Source organism: Juglans regia, chromosome 14, assembly GCF_001411555.2.
Source record: "Juglans regia cultivar Chandler chromosome 14, Walnut 2.0, whole genome shotgun sequence".
In the NCBI taxonomy this organism is placed as follows: domain Eukaryota; kingdom Viridiplantae; phylum Streptophyta; class Magnoliopsida; order Fagales; family Juglandaceae; genus Juglans; species Juglans regia.
Genome location: NC_049914.1, coordinates 26,921,481 through 26,936,915, shown reverse-complemented (window position 1 = coordinate 26,936,915; position 15,435 = coordinate 26,921,481).

Here is a 15,435-nt window from a genome sequence, read left to right as displayed (position 1 = left end):
AAGACCCATCAACTTACTGGGCAAATGATCTCTGTCTTCAATCCAGTTCATGTTAACACCCTCAACTCCCCGCTTAGCTAAAAACCCAGCCACAACATTTCCTTTATGGAACGCATGACTCATTGTAACGCCCCATACCCAGAGGTCCGGACAATTAACTCTTGTAACCTAACGTCATTTTCCATAACAGATTTTTACACTGATATTCCAACCAAATACGAAATCCATTTATTCAAAACAAAATCTATGCCCCTCCATCAAGACACTAATTAATTACTTCAAATGAATAAATTAGAATTCTACATAGTCTCAAAATTTCCACGACTTACAGTACAAAAAATAACATAAAATCATAAATCCACTAAAGAGACTCCCAAAATAAATATTTGTACCCTTGGGTACTTATTCTTTTACGAACTTCATAACTTCTCTAACACAACCTACTCTTACTCGCAAGTAGGATCATCATAATCATCTGAAAAATATTGTGGAGATATAAGGAGAGTTAACAACAATTTAGTAAGTAGAGAACATATATTAGTATATAAACATGAGCATTTTTCAAAATTCAGAATGCAGAACAAAGTATTTACTTTCAGATAGAAAAATCAGAAACATTTACTTTTAGAATGCAAAAATAGAAACATTTACTTCAGAATACAACATCAAATCATGTTACCAAAACTTTCAGAGCAAAGCTTTCAGAAAACTTTCTTATTCAAAATCCTTTGGTATATCAAAATATGAGACCTCATCTTCATCATATCGGGGCATCACATCGAAATGGATACCATGTTTAACCCCTATGTTAGGGTTATAAACCACCATTATACCCATGGCTGGGCCGTATACCATGTTTCATCCCCGTAGTAGGGTTATAAACCGCCATTATACCCGTGACTGAGCCGTATACCATGTTTATCCCTCTTGGTAGGGTTATAAACAGCCATTATACCCGTGGCTGGGCCTTATCCACTATTATAACCCTTGGTTGGACCGTATCCACTATTATTACCCGTGGTTGGGCCGTATTCACTATTATAACCAGTGGTTGAGCCATAAAGGAAATCGAATAGAACATCATAATCAGACTTAATCAGAATACAAAATTAGAATTCATGCCAATGTTTCCAGATGTCACAACATACCCAAAACAGAGTACTGAATAAATTCATATCTTTTCACATATTGAAAAACAGTTTCAGAATATTTTCGTATCACATGCACAAATTTTCATAAATATTATATTCGCTCTTTCTGCATAGTTCAGAAATAGAATGCACAAAATTAGCACATGTCTTCACTAGTCATGCTAGAAAATATTTTATTCTTATATAGAATTTCATGAGTAATGCTGAACAAATAACTGAAGTTGTTTCAAATTTCTTTTCGTAACAAAATATGCATATTTTCTAAAATTAACACAAGTTCATTTTATTTTATACAAAATTTAGCATAGGAACTCTGCTTACCTGGACTTCTTAAATTTATGAATTTCTTCGCAATATTGATGAACGAAAAATCACTCGTCACCTATAAGATTGCCATGAAATTTCCATAAATATCCGAAATCAACACCTTTTCAATACTTAAACATGAAACGCTAGGTAACCTATTTTCTTAAAAGTCTAAATTTTTCGAAACCTTAAAATATTATCACTTCCCAATTACCTCGATATTCACTTAAAAATCTCTGACTATTTAAGCTCTAACTTATTTATTACTAGAACCTAACTATAAAAATTAATACAAAATAATATAATTATAAAAAAATATTAAAGTAAAAGGCAAAATCTCTTTTTTAAAAAAATAGACTTAACCAATTTTTTAAAGGGTTAAAAAAAATAAAATGTCATGCTTACTATTTACTTTTGAAATTCAATTGTAGAAATATTAACACTAAAATAATATAATTTGAATCCTAATCTATTTTCTTTATAAGTTCTTATAATTAAAACAAAGCCCTCACAAAATACTGTGTAAAGTACAAATAATATCAGCCCAAAATTCAACCCGTCTCATGAAATGGTGTTTAAGGAAATAAACTTCAAATGCATGGCTCTTTGGGAAGATTGGAATAAAAAAAAAAAATGTATGGAACTAAAGACCTATAGACCAACCCGTGCGTGCAACAGGGGGTGTGCGATCGAGGCTCACCATGAGGGAAGAAAGTTGCGGCGGAGCTGGAGTGGCTGGGGGCTGACTCGATGGCGGCACACTGAGAGAGAGAGAGAGAACGGAGAAAAGAAGTAAGCCGAGAGAGGGAGGGAGACTACAACACACCCCAACGAGTTAGAAATAATAATCTCACTTCGAGGGTGAGGACCTCCGAGTAGAAGAAGAAGAAGAAAGAATGAAAATTGAGTTTTCTGATACTGTTTGGATAAAAACTCCAGAGTCGAAAATGCTCATTACATATAGTTGCCCTCTCTAACATATGTCTTACCTGATGGGCTGAGTTAATCAAAACAAGGAGACCACAAGTGCAGAGTAGATTAACATTACGACCCTAAGCCCACTATCCATTACAACCAAAGATCCAATACAATAATCTAAAGCCGAAATACATTGAAAATAGAAGTAAGAGTAAAGGTAAATGCGGTCCATGGGTTTGGTTGAGCCCAAGTTAATTAGGCTTGTTACATTGTCGTCCCCTGCAAAAAACTAGGGCTGGGCTTCGACTCCGACGGAGTTGGAGTGCTCGTTTCCGATCTCCGACTCCAACAAGAGTCGGAGCCAAATTGGAGCTCCGAATCCGACTCCGAACTGGAGTCGGAGTCCAACTTCGATCGGAGGTCGGAGCTCCGACCTCCTATAGGAGCTCTGACATAAGATCGGAGCTCGACGTGCGCTCGACGTGGCGCTTGAGCGGAACTCTTCCAGAGAGGTTCGCTCGACTTCCGCTCGACATGTCACTCGAGGGAACCTCTCTAGAAGAGGTTCGGTCGACTTCCGCTTGACATGTTGCTCGAGCCAATGTTCAATACAACGTGTGCTCGACTTGCGCTCGACACCTCGCTCGAGCGCAAGTGTTCAGTAAAAAAAATTTCAGAGTCGGAATCGGAGCTTCTTGGAGCTCCGACTCTGACTCTGAATAGATATTCAGAGCTACTCCGAATTCCGACTCCGAATTCCGATGACTCCGACGAAGTCGGAGCGGAAGTCGGATGGAGTCAAAATTTTCGAAATTTTGCACACCCCTACAAAAAACCTTGTCCTCAAGGTTGAGAGCACCTTAACAACATTATATACATATACATCCACTTCATAGCTACCCGACTTCAATCCAAAAACATGGTTAGAATTCATTAAGACCATTTCCCTTGGTGAGTCAACCCAAGCTTGCCCAAGGATTAAGTTGTTGACTATTGTTGCCCAAAACAACACAAATGCTGTAGTGAGGAACAACAACAGCAGTAGCTTCCCCATAGAAACCATTCCCAGCAAAAGGCCATTATTTGGTTCCCGCCTTCCGTTGAAAGTAACTCAGTGCATGCGACACGATGTTTGGGTTCATCTCACTATCAAGAACAATCACAACCTTGGTAACTAACTTTCCAAGATATGCTTCTACAGTTTCAACATAAACCATAACAAGAGAAGGCAAGTAATGGTGACTGGCTTTAAGTTCCTCCTTCAGTTTCTTAACAACTTCAGCTTCATACTTCCAATTACAAGTTGACTCAAAATGCAATAACATAAGGCTATTCATCCAATAGTCTAGTCCTTTTCCTCCATCAAAAGGCCAATGAGTTGGTACTAGAAGGATTTGAGTTAACAGGTTCTTACCCTTAAAGAGGTAGGTATTTATGTTGGAGTCATCTCCACCAAAGGGCAACAATCTCATCCAGTTCAAGCTTCACTTCTATTCCTTCCACTTGCTCAATCTGTACCCTCTTGTTCCCCTCACCACCAATAATTTTAGCCTGACAAGCATCACCATGAGAACAATCTACCAAGTGAAGAGCTTGCAAAAGCTTACAGCCCCTTCCAACTTCAAGAAAGGCATTGTTGCTTATTTTTTAGTAGAATAACAACACTAACTTTGTGACTTGTGGGCAAAAATTTCCCATGAATTCTAGTCTCATAGTTCCAAGATTATCGCACCCATTAACTTCAAGATGTGTAAGTTTCTCGCATCCAATTGCAATTGGTTCCAAACCCCTGTAGTCTAGGAAATAACAGTCACTCAGGGTAAGACTCCTTAACTTCTTACAACCATTGTCAATATCCTGTAGACCAGTAAGTCTATGCTCTATATAGAGCCATCAATTCCACTACACATCTCCAATTCTTTTCCCATATATCTTTCTTTTGCATCATCTGAAAAAGGTGTATGGCTTCCCCAAACAGACCAACCTTATAGAAATCTGCAATATCTTATACCGTGTTGCAAGCATTGCTAGTATAATATTTGGTTATAAACACAACACTAAGTCCATCCCAAAATCCAACATTCTCAATTAAATGATTCTTAAATAGAGATGATGTCTGCCCTATATAAGCAAGAATCAAAGTCGGGTAACCCATTGACATGAATTTGTGATATATACCAACGCCATCAATGCACAAAAGCCAAGTAAAAAATAGAGTAGCAAAGAAGCCTATCAGTAAGATGTATGCAACGAGAGCTGCAACATTTACTTTAGAACCTCTCACTCTACTAACAGGGACATCCCCCCTCTCATTCAGATACACTTCAATATTTTCATAACAAACTCTATCGATGAAATTTTGAGAAGGGTGCTCTCTTGGCATCTCTAGTTTCCCATCTCTCGTACCCAAATACCAAAACCTCAAGACACCAATCGAAGGATTAAACCACAAGACAACAAGAATGGAAGTGGGAGCACATGTAAATCCAATAGAAATCCAGTATTTGCAAATTGCAAGGTCCTAGCCACCGCGGTAGCGGTGAAATGCACCAAGAGTTTCCAGTCTGTTCACTTTGGGTTTGTCCTCCTTGGCTTTCTCCTCCTGTAGTTGAAGCCACTCTTGGTTGAACTGAATGGCGCCGCTTGCATTGGGACCCTCCACTAGCCACCGTTGCAACACTACCGCCGTAAGATTCATGACATCGTGGACAGTGCCCTTAACGGCTCCTCCGTTTTGTACCTCCTACGTTGCCATTGAATCTCCAAGGGACGGGAGACGAGAACGAAGTCTGAATGGGTCAAGGATGTTGGATCGATGTTGAAAAATGGGTAGAACCATCAACGTGCTTGTTTGATTTCAATTCAAGGAGATGAAAATGGAAATCTGCAGATAGGGGATAACAGATTTGGCTAAGGGTCTAGGAGGGTGATCTCGGATTTGGTGGCCTCTGGGAATTAAGGGTGTTGAGGGTGGGGAACATAGGAGTATGGTTGGTAGATGCATACCGAAAGATGGAAGGGCTAATTTCTCTGCTCTGGAGGTCTTCCATGGAGGGTGCCATGTGAGACGTGGCCATTCCTTCGGGGTTCCTTCCATGGAGAAATTCTTTTTAGCAACAACAAATTTGGTGAGATCCATCCTTATTTCTGGTCATTCAGCTTTTTCGGTCATTGTATGGTTGCTCTTAGGTCTAGCCAATGCCACAGAAAGAGATGGAGGGAGGAGATGTCGAGCTAATACTTGCGATAAACTCTCTGGCCCCTTTGTGGAAGGAAAAGGAAGGAGGGAAGGACAATTTGACAGTGGAAAGAAACTCCCTAATTCCTCTGCTTCATTTTTCGTTTGCAGCTATCATCGTGACAGATAGTGTAAAAATCATTTCAACCTCGATTGATTCTTGGATAATATTTTCGATTACCGTAGAAATCTTGTCTGCAACTGCATTTATGGTTGCGTTGGTGTCTTTTTTCATGGTAGTACTTTTATCTCCAAATCTTTCTAACTGCTGTTGAACCACTTCACAACATTGTTTCAATTGAAGAAGTAATTACAGGATTAACTCCATGATTGATAACAGAGATTGGTGTCTCTCTGATACCACTTTGTAATACACCCCAACGAGTTAGAAAGAATAATCTCATTTTGAGGGTGAGGACCTCCGAGTAGAAGAAGAAGAAAGAATGAAAATTGAGTTTTCTGATAGTGTTTGGATAAAAATTCCAAAGCCGAAAATGCTCATTACATATAGTTGCCCTCTATAACATATTCCTCACCTAATGGGCTGAGTTAATCAAAACAAGGAGACCACAAGTGCAGAGTAGATTAACATTACGGCCCTAAGCCCACTACCCATTACAACCAAAGGTCCAATACAATAATCTAAAGCCGAAACACACTCGAAATAGCAGTAAGAGTAAAGGTAAATGTGGTCCATGGGCTTGGGTTGAGCTCAAGTTAATTAGGCTTGTTACAGAGACTGCACGAAAAAGCTCACAGAGAAAACAGTAAAGCGGCGGTGCCAAGATGGTTGGGGAGCGGGAGATCACGTGGTGGCTGAGGCATCGGCGTTGTTTGGCTGGGTTGAGTGGAACAACAGCTGAGGTGTGGAGGAAACGAGGCTATTGGCATGGAAAATTGCTCTGTTTTTGGGCTGCAAAACAGAGGTGGTCCGTGGCTTACCAAGGAGGTCATCGGGGGGCGTTGGGCGGCGATTCCAGCTAGTAACAGTTGAGAAGAACGCAGGAGGCTCACGGTGATGGTGGTGACGCATGAGGAGGGCTGCAACGAAGGCCGGAAACTAACGAGCTGTCATGCATGGCTTTCAGTTTGGGCGGGGACGCTCTAAATCTTGGTGTACAAATAGAGGCTTACAATGAGCTTGGATGCAGGTGGGTTTCACAGTTGATTGATTTTTGAACGAGAGGCAGGTAGTGATTATCACACGATGGTACGCATGGAGGCTGTGGATGGAGATGCTATTGTGCCAGGGTGGACAACTGTGTATAGAGAGAGAGAGAGAGAGAGAGAGAGAGAGCACGCTGAAGAATAATGTGTTGTATGCTCCCAAATGAAAAATAAGAAAGTACTCAAGTGAAAGGCAGCAAGCCCCCAACGGTCAATAATCATGATGTTTCCATCGAAAGAGGAAAAGTGTGGGGTGCTAGACATGATGAAAAACTCAGTGGGGTGGTGGAACCGAGCATTACACTCTATAAACCATGCTTCCCAGGCAGGTTTGAAGTTTGTTCCAAAAATCTTCAAGATACCAAATATTACAATCTCCCATCGTAAGCCATCTAACAAGAATTTGAGAGTCTGTCTCAATGTGAACTTGATAAAACTCAAGTTGACAACACTTCCTAACACCTTCCAGCAGACTTCTCATTTCAGCAAAATTGTTAGAGCAATAGCCTAAGCATACCGCAAAAGTCGCCCGAATTTTCCACCATCGTCACGAATAACACCCACAACTCCAGCTGACCATGGATTACCCAAATTGCTAGCATCTGTATTAAGTTTCACTCAATTCTGCCATGGCAGGATCCATTTCACCACATACACCTTCTGGGATTTAGGTAAAACCACCTGGATATCCAACCTCTTTAAAATAACAATATCGATGGTATGGAGTTTCACAATTTTTTTTGGTTAGCTGCATAATTCTATGAATCCATAATTTAATAGTATGCCAAAATGAATTCACCGTATCACATTTTCCTTCATACCTTGTTTTACAGCGCCAATCCCAAAGTTCCCAAGAGACAATGGAGGGGAGAAGACCAAAGATAGCTCAAACCTGAGTAGAATTGCCCGCATGACGAAACCAATAATAAAAGAAAGTACTGTGATCATGTATGGTGTGTGGGGCTTATGAATAGCAAAGCTCGTAAATTAAAACATCGATTTTAACCAACTTTCAATGGTTGATCATGAAAAGAAGACTTCTCTATCTATCTCAGAAAAATTATATCACCAAGATCCTCAATAGGTTTGGTATGTCTAATTTAAAACCTGTTAGCACACCAATAGGATAGCATTCAAAATTGTCCATAAATCAAGCCCCTAAAACTGAGGAAGACATTAGATTTATGCAAGGTATACCCTATGCAAGCATGGTGGGAAGCATCATGTATGCTATGGTGTGCTCTAGATCTAACTTAACCTATGCTATTAGCATGGTAAGTAGCTTTATAAGTAACCCTGGGAAGCCACATTGACATGCTATGAAGTGGGTATTACAGTACTTAATTGGAACACAATGTCTAGGTTTGAGGTTTGGAGGGGATGTGCAACAAGGTAGTGAGTTAGAGGGATTTGTGGATTCTAACTATGCTGTTAATTTGGATAGCAGAAAGTCATTGTTTGGGTATGTATTTACAGTACTTGGAAGGGCTATTAGTTGGAAAGCAAATTTACAATCTGTAGCTGCTTTATCAACAACTGAAGTTGAATATATTGCTATGACAGAAGCAATAAAGGAGGCTATTTGGTTAAATAGTTTTTCACATGAGTTAGGCATATTTAAAGGGGTTATCACAGTAACCAAAGCACTATACATCTTGCCAAAAATTCAGTATACCACGAAAGGTCTAAACACATAGACACTCGACTTCATTTTGTGAGGGATGTAATAACATTTGGAGAGGTTAAAGTAGAAAATGATCCAACTGAAAAGAACCCTTCTGATATGATGAAAAAATTCCTACCAGCTACCAAGTTTAGGCATTGCTTAAATTTGATTAATATGGGGAGCTACTAGAGTTTGGATTACTTTGCAAGAATAATCTAGTGGAAGAAGGAAAATCACTTTACAAGAATCAAAGACTTGTCAAGGTGCAGATTTGTTGAAGATATGTCAAGTTTTAAAAGTGAATGGGTGTATATGAAGATGCCATTTATGGAGCCTGACATTGTCATTTTCATTACTTTTGTAAATAGGTTAATGGTAGTTTTGTAATATTTGATTAATGGCAAACTTGTAAATATGTATTTGTATATAAGGCAAGTGTGCCTTCGTGAATTATTGAGCACAAGTCACTTTACCAAATTGAAGCCGCGATCGTGGGAGAGAAACGGAAGGGGTTTTCAAACCCTACTCTTACCAAGATCAAATTGGAGGTTAAGGAGATGATCAAGTGTGTTTTATGGTATGGTTCCGTTAGAGGATAATACGAGAAAATCAATCCATATTTTGTGCCGTGATTAACGGTTGTAAGTGTTTGTAAACTCAAGTTTTGATGCATTCTTTAATAATAAAGACTCCTAGACTGTTCCAGCCGTGGATGTAGACCATTAGGGTTGAACCATGTAATTTCTTGTGTTGATTTCTCATTTCTTTTATTATTCTTTCTTTTAGTTTGATCGTGCATGAGTATATACTGTGATTTCGGCTTTCTAATGTGTTTAAAATAGAAAATTAAACCGATCACGTTTATCATATGTTTTCTTGGTGTTTTGGTTGTCTGTTGTTCAATATTAATTGCATATTACAACCAGTTACGTTAATTTGGTTATTTGAGTACTTGTTTGTGAGAGGTCTAAAATATAACAATATAAGACTTGGTGCTATAATAGTTTTCATGCACATCCAATGAAATGGGTGCATGCAATTCTTATATGAAGAATTAGCATGAAATAATAGCCACTTCCAAGAAGTTATACTGCTATGGTCTTTACACCCTCCTTATTAGGGCTGCAACCCGACTTAGCACAAACAGATTTGTACCCGATCCGACCCGAACTCCATCGTTTAAGGAGTCAAACCGAATCAACCCGACCCAAATAACATAGAATCGGGTCGAACCCGTATGACCCAACCTTTACCCAAAAAAAAAAAGAAAAAGAAAATCCAACTTTCTGCATATCGATTTATCTCAAATATGAGGACAAATAGACAATATCAATCTCAATCTCAAGAAAAAATCCCAAAAAATAAAAAAATGAAAAGAGCAAAACTTTGCAGAAGAGTTGTTTGGATGCAGTCATTTGCAGAAGCTGTCTGTAGAAACTCGATGTAGTCGTCGAATCGTCGATGGCTTCGTTGTGGTGAGAGTCATTTAGAATCTCGGATAACAGCATTTCAGCTGTCTCTTCTTACACTATCGACAGGAGAAAAATAAAAGAGAAAAAAAAGAAAATTTCTCAGGAAAAAATCAAAGAGAGAGAGAGAGGATAAATACTGGAACCCGAAACCTTCCCAGAGCTGTATCTCGCCATCCGCATAGTTCCCCAGACATGGTTGCTTTGTAAGGCTCAACAACGGTGTCGGAGACCTTCGAGGATGGGAAGATGAAGATGGTGAGCATCATTTGGTCTAGGTATTCCTCTCCGATCTTTGAAATCAAAAGGGTACCCATACAAGATCCATGGTACGAGGCTCCAAATCCATGTGAACAGCACATTGCTCACCTTGGATATGAAGGATCTCACGCATCTTTGCTTGAAGTCGAGAAAGGAGAAAGCAAAACAGAGATAAAATAGAGCGAGAGAGGTGGACAGCAAGGGCTGAGAGAGAGATGAATGGAAATGAATGATGCGTGGGTTAGGACTCTGGTGACTCAATCAGGTGAATCCATAGAGAGAGAGTATGATTGATGAGTGATGTTGATGGGGAGTTTCTGGTTTTGTGCAGATTTTTCAAACTTTTTAAAGTTTAGGGTACAACTACTACCTTTTCTTTAAGAGAAACTCTACTTTCAACTGGGCTGGGGAAACCCCATGCAACCGGTGCTCCTTTTGATGAAAAATTTTGTTTTTTTAACATTTCTGTCCTTATCATTTCGTTCATTCTCTCTTTCTCTATCAATTTTTTTCTGGCCTTCTTCTTCCTCCCTCTACATTTCTCTCCTCTGCACATCGCACACAGTTTTGAAACTTATCACTCCTAGGTGCAATCCCTCTTCAATCAAAACTTTCTGAAATAGAACGGTATTGTTTACACCTCAAAGAATAATAGACTCGGTAATTGCAAAATCAAACTTCATTAAACCAACAGTACTTAAAGTGCCATTGGCTAACCAAAAAGAGAAACCAGCAAGAACTTGAGAAGGAGCATCGCAAATTGTTGCTTTTGGGATGGCTTAAATGTAGGGGTACTGCCCACTAGAGACGGAGGACCCCAAGAGGCAAGATCCAACCAAAGTTGGAGTCTTTGTTGGGGACCCATGAACAAGGCAATTTGCTGAGAGAGGCAACTCTTGTTGGAATTCCGTTGCTATTTTAGCTCGAGAAGAAAAAGAAGGAAGAAGAGGAGAAACATGGAGGTACTGCAGTCATGGAGAGTGTTCTCCTTCAGGAATGCAACCATTGTGATCTGCTTCTTGAATGTCGTCGCTGCTCTTCTCTTGCTTCAGAACTTTTTCTCTTCGGCCTCTTCTTGCTACAGAATCTCTACATCTCAATTCACTTATGCGCACATCCAGTATATCAAAGAATCTGAAGAGATCCGCCTTGCTATGCTTCACTTGGGATTCCATCCTGTGCTAAGCAACCGTGGATGATCTCGAATTTTAGAGAGAGGTATATAAGTGGACTCGAGAGCTTGCGAAGGTTGAAGAGATGAAGAGGAAGACATATAAAGAAAGAAGAAAAAAAAAAAACGAAGGGTTTGGTCTTAGACATAATATGGTGAGTTTGCTTCTGTTCATTTCTGCTGAGTCTAGAAACACTTTGGTTTTTCAGAGAATAGAGAGAGAGTGTGTGTGACAGTGATTTAGCTGAGTTGTTAAATTCTGTCAGAGCCACATCATCCGGTTACGCAGGGTTCCGCAAGGGCAGTTGTACAAAGCAGAACTCTTTCTTTAATTAAATGGTTTTTTCCTGCAAATTTAGAAATGATGCGGTTCTTTTCTTCTTTTGATCGGTTTCGACGGATATTAGATATAATAAATCCGATATTTATTTTGATCCGATGAACCCGAATAAATTCGGGTGGGCCTACGTCAGACCTTTCGGATTAATCGGGTGAAGTACTTTTTTGCACATGCCTACTCCTTATTCCCATCAGCCTTCATGCTCTTTGCTTTTTTACAAACCACACAGATAACCAAATCATTCAACTGCCAAAAAATGAAAAACCAATAGAATGAGAAAGGTAACATTAAGCCACTACATCAAGCAAAAATATGGAGTCTAGATGCACTTTAAATATTTATATTAACTTTTTATCAGTTATGAAGTATTTCTATTCAACTATTGAAGGTTTTTTTTTTTGTTAAAAGCTTGAGCAGACACAAATAGTCTATACTATACATGGGCTATGACTCCTTGCATGGGTGATGATTAATGACAGAACTTTCCTATACATGATTCTGAAATGCAATATTAATTAATTTAATTATAGTCTAATTTTATATATCCCTGAGGTAATATTTTAGATGATTGCTATGATCGGGAAGATTGTGGACTTCCTATCTATCTTTATAAACTCTTCAAATTCTTAATTTCAAATATTTTTAAACAAATTTTGTGTTATAAACTCTTCAAATTCTTTATAAATAGTAGTGAGTTGAGATGATGAAGTGAATTTTATAGAGCCTACTTAAAATGAGTTTAGATGTATTTAGATGTTAATATGAAGTTAGATATATTTATGAGAAATTAAAAAAGGTTGTAGATTCTAAGTGTAAATAGGTGTTGAATTGAAAAAGACTGTAAATCCCACGTATAAATAAGTTTTGAGTTAAAATGAGTTTAATGATTTGAGCATTTGATGCTTTAATATTAGACTCAACTTAAAATTAGACTATACTGAACTGTCTAAGTTCCAAACCGAGCCAAACAAAGTGCCAAATTTAACCATAAAAACTTGTACCTGTTTTGATTACCTAAATTATTTCATTTTAGTACTTCATCTTATCATTCTAATTTTTTGAAATTTTTAATATAATAAATCATTCAATTTTTTTTAATCTAAAAATAAAAAATAATATTAAAAAATAATATTTAATAATACTTTTTAATTTTTAATTTTTAATTTTAATATCATCTAATTTATATAACCAAACGATTCGTTAATCCGTTCGTTAGCAGGCTGGGACAATTTCCTGCAATATTTTAACGATGACTTGCAAAAAATCATTTATAATTTAACTTGTTAACAAGCCAAATATATATATATATATATTTATATATATATATATATATATTTTACTTTTCACATTATTGCATTATTGATGCAACAGCCCTCGCAATTTAATCAGCAGGAAAATACATGCAAGACCAGAGACCAATGTTTTTGGGACAAATGTGAAGCATGCAAGTAAGAGCTGAAATAGACTTCGAATGGAATGGTTCAAAAATTATCTGAAACCAAGACCAGAGACATTATTACGTGGTCCATCATCCATGGTTGAAGGTTGACAGAAGAACTTTTGAAGCATGCAAGTAAACACATGCAAAGTCTTTTAAGGTTTTAACTAGTACAAAAAAATTACTTATTTACGATCAGCTAATTTTAATAAAATAATTATTTTTAATTAAAATTAGTTATAAATAATATTTTGGTTACAATAAATTAGTCACAAAAATTTATTTTTTTTATAGTGACCCCAGCCAATTAAATTCTTGATCCGTGAAGTACGCTCACATCATCATGACATGCATGGATATATAAGGTAAAACATCGATTTTAACCAATTTTCAGTGGTTGATCATGAACTCATGGTGCCAGTTACATTTTATATTCAATGCCAAAGAAAGAAAGGGTTCATTTTATTCCAACCTTAGTACATATATATAACAATCCTCATGTACAGGAATGTTCGCGATTGGATGTAGATTTTTTGGATCTTTGGGAGAAATTGGTGTTGAAATTACAATAAGAGGATCTAGAATTGGTGGATACCATATATAATGAGAAAGATATGGTTCTGATCAAGGAATCCAAGTAGCCAGAGAGGGCCTCAATGAATTTCATCAGCTGAGACTATCCATCTAGGAAGCAAAATACAAGTGAGAATGAGAAAGGGCATGGTTAGGTAATGGAGTTTTGTACAGAACTTGGCTTCACAAAAGTGGTCTTTGAAGGAGATTCTCAAACAATTATAAAGGCCATTTACAATGAAAAAGAGAACTGGTCATGGCATGGGCAAATAATATATAGATGATACTAAGGGTGAAAACCGACGTCGTCGGCGAGGTTTTTAGGCAAAATCGACGCCGACCGACGTCTGAAAAAATGGATGAGGTGCCCACCGTAACCGGTCGATGGCGAGGAGGACACCGATCGAGGCAGTTCTCTGCCGGTTTTCGGTCGGCGTCGGTTCTAGTGAGATAATTATGAGAGAGAATGAGAGAGGGAGAGATGCATAGGAGAGAGAGAGAGTTACAGAGGAGAGTTCGGGAAGAAGAAGTTCGGGGAAGAAGAAGAATACTCTTAACGAAACGACGCCGTTTCACTTAAGTTTAAGTGGAACGGCGTCGTTTCAGACTTATTATTTTTTTCTTACGTCCTTAATAAAACGACGACGTTTGGTTCAATGTCAAACGGCGTCGTTTCTAGTATCTGTTGTAGTACTTATTCACTAAAACGGCGCCGTTCAACTTAAACTTAAGTGGAACGACGCCGTTTTGATAAGGGTATATTAAAAAAAAAGGATTTTATTATATCGTTTGGTTCAGCGGTCCGGTCCAGCTTCAAGCCGAGATTGAACCGCTGAACATCGGTTTCTTGAGATTTCCACCGCACGCCGACCGGTTCTCCACCGGTTCCGGCCGGTTCCTGACGCGGCCGGTGCTGTAGGTTTCTGTACAGCCCTAGATGATACCAAAGTAAGGTTAAAAGGATGCCAAATTGGAGGGTTCAATTTACAGCTTATAGAGGGGCAAATACAGTAGCTAATCAATTAGCAAAACTAGCTATATTACATGATGACGAACGGAGCTGGATTGAAGAAGGGCCATAATCAATGACATTTTTCAAATATAAAAATGCCAACGAAAACATAAGACATACTCGATCGTACTGGCATGGTTGGGTTTTCAAACCCTAGTGCTCTAACTAAAACGAAAGAAAAAGAACAGTTCTACAAACAGGTAACTTGGCTTAGGTATTGAGCACGAATGAGGTCTCATTGTCACGTCAACTATAATTAAAGAAATAAAAAAAAAAGAAAAAAATTGATAGCATTCGTCGACGTCATCGTTCCCTGCCATTCACATTCGTCTCCCTCATTTCCGAAACAGTGAGCTTTCTTTTTGCAACCCATTTCCAAAACAGTGAACACTTCACCTCCTCCACCAAAATCTAAATTTGGTCATGAAACAACTAGAGGGAAATTCGTAACTTGACACTTTGAAGGAGGAGAAAACCCAGGCTTTAAACAATGAGAAGCTTGCAGCTTCTAATACTCAGACCCTGTTAGAGGAGAATAATAAATTTTTAATGAATTGAGAAATTCCAGGTATGAAGAAGAAAAGAGCAAGAAGGCGATGGAAAGCTTAGCTTCAGCCTTGCACGAGGTCTCTGTTATCCAGTCAAGGTGGGCATGAAAATTATGAGACCCAGATAGAAGATCTGTAGTTGGCCTTGAAAGCAACGAGTGAGAAGTATGAAAGCAT